Source organism: Gekko japonicus, unplaced genomic scaffold (assembly GCF_001447785.1).
Source record: "Gekko japonicus isolate JY-2015 unplaced genomic scaffold, Gekko_japonicus_V1.1 scaffold2060, whole genome shotgun sequence".
NCBI classification, from domain to species: Eukaryota; Metazoa; Chordata; class Lepidosauria; order Squamata; family Gekkonidae; genus Gekko; species Gekko japonicus.
In genome coordinates this window covers 62,107-64,929 of record NW_015173734.1, presented here as the reverse complement: position 1 = coordinate 64,929, position 2,823 = coordinate 62,107, and positions in this window count along the sequence as shown.

Sequence of the window (2,823 nt, the reverse complement as noted above, 5' to 3'; positions counted from 1 at the left end):
TCTTATGTCTTACTGTGAAATATTAGGCATGTCATTTGGGCAGCCGTTGATGTTTCTCCAAGGTGCAAATTCACTTCTGTTCTGCACTGTGCCAGTATGATGAATGTTGAGATTTTGATTGTTATCAGCACAGAAGTGTAAGCTCATTTTTGGGCTGGTGGAACATCCTAAATTTTGCTCATTGTGTTTCCCCATCATAGATGCATTCTGCTCTATAGTTATTTTGGTCCACTGGGTTATCAGATTGGGTCTAAGTTGACTCACAAATGATAGTTAAGAGTTCTGCTGTGAGAAGAGGCAGAGGTCATTTCGGGGGGATCGCGAGGGATCGCAGTTCCCCGGGTGAGGTACGGGGGCGGGGCACATGACGAAGCCCCGCCCCCTGCTTCCGGCCGCCCCGCTTCCGGCCCTCATTCAGCCAGGAGGAGGCAGGAGAAGAGGGAGGGTAAGTTGCTTCCTCCGTGCCTCTCCCCACCCCTGCCTGCCTGGGGCCAGGGAGGGCCTTGGTGGGGCTTCCTTGCACTCCTGCCGGCCTTGCAGGTCCACCGCCGGGCCCCTCATGGGGCTCGGCAGTGGAGCTGCAAGGCCGGCAGCGGTGGCCAGGACCGTTGGGGGTGGGGTGTGTGGCCTTATGACACACTTCCGGTGATGTCAGGGGCGTGGCCTTATGACACACTTCCGGTGATGTCAGGGGGTGTGGCATATGCTAATGAGTTATGCTAATGAGTTCCCCTAGCTCTTTTTCTACGAAACGACCCCTGAGAAGAGGGAATCTTGAGTGTCTGGGGATAATGAAGCACCAGTGGCTTTGAGAGGTTTCCAGTTCTGGGACAAATGTGGTCTAAATACCATTGGGAGCTCTTGTTTTGGCCAAATGCTTAGGTTTTCATCTTATGATGACATATTCATAAATGTAACAATATATGGAATGCAGAGTATTTATACAATGGTTCTCATACAGTCATTCAGTGATATACATAATAAGCCATACATATAATAGCCATTTAGTAGGTCAAACAAGTCCGTTTGTGTACAAGAGATTAAAAGGACACCAAGACATTGATAAAACTGTAAGACTCAGAAACCCATGCAAGCATTTCAATCAGCTAGTAACATTCTGCAGTAGACTTTAAAGTTGCTATACTTCAACAAAAACATTTCGGTGGGACTCCACTGTGAAGCCTCTGAGTTTGAATCCATCACAGATTTGACTCCTGGCACCTGCTTAGGTCTCAAGAATGGTGAGCTCACTGTGAAATGTTATGGTCTCTCTTTTGATGTGTAGTTGCATTATTCATCTTCCTAAGCCTATCATCACCAGGCTGTACCTGTACCAGCTGGATCTCATATTCATGCATGCTCTGCACAGACATATCAACTGCTGTCTCATACCGTGCTTGACCTTCAGCAAAATATATTTGTTAGTCTTTAAAGTTGCACACAACTCTTTGTGGAAATCTTAGGGAAAGTTTCAAAATAAAGTATCAACCATGTTTTATGGCAGTCAGTAGAAGATCATGAAAGGTGAATCAAGAAGTCACATGATCATCTGAAGCCTCACAATAAGACTAAGCAGGGCCAATAAGGGTACAGAATGGATCTTTCCAGATTGGCCCTGATAGTCTGATGAACTTTGATTTCTAGTTCAGTTGAATGCAAATATGATCAAGATTGTTAGCCACTGTCTAGCTGTCAATGCTGAAGAGTGGGTTTTCCTCCATTTTCATCAGAGTCTCAAGGAGTTGGCCTCTATAATACAGTCTCTAACATAGAGAGTCTTACAAAACTGTGAATAATTATCAAATGCAAATCACAAGTGGGAGTGTGTGTGTATGTGAGAGAGAGAGAGATGATCAGGTGCAAATCACAAGTGGGAGTGTGTGTGTGTGTGTGTGTGTGAGAGAGAGAGAGAGAGAGAGAGAGAGAAGGGCTGGGGAGTTGCAGCTGGTGACCCTATAGGGTTAGGGTTTTAAAGGCAAGAGATAAACAGAGGTGGTTTTCCATTGCCTGTCTCTGTATCATGACCCTGAACAGGCAGATGTTCAATCAGAAAGGTGTTTATTAAAAGGAAAGAAGAAAACAAAAATGCACACAATATGCACATAAGAGCTAACTAAGAGAAAATCAGGGAGGAAAGAGGGAAAGGGGTTTTTTGGGGGGAAGGGTAATATTTACCAATCTTGCAGAGGTCCAGGAAACAGCAGGATGTCACAATTATAGGGGGAAATGGACTCTCAAGCTGTACCTTGATGGGCTTACTGGAGATGGACAATGATTTGGGAGAGGCTTGATGACTGCTTGATGAGTGCCGGATGGAAAGAGCTAATGGGTTGGGTGAATAGAACTGAGTGTTGATTAATTGTCGCTTGATTAAGGAACGTCTAAACAGAGGAAGCATGGTGGGACATTGATGAGATTACTCCAGGTGTGAGTCAATAGGCCCTGGGAGACCCATTGTCCTATAGTTACGCAGCTCTCTGGGGCGTAGAGAGGACCATTACTTAGTCAGCCACTCTGACTCACCTTCCAAAATACTTTCCCAGGCTTTTACCTGGCTGACATTCATTTTGTTCCATTTTAGACCAGGCAGTACCTTGCACTATGATTTTGAGATGATATGGCTATTTCTTTCTATGGTTTATGGTTATTTCTTTCTATTAAAACTGCCTCTCTGCGGGAGGAAGGGGTCTGACTACTAACAGTTGGGCTAGGCTGGGCCATCCGAGTCAGGTTTTGGAAACCTGGGAGAGTTTAATTGGCTTACAATATCCTGTAGTCCAACATATAGGTAAACTCTGGCTTTCTTTGTATCACTCATGTTGT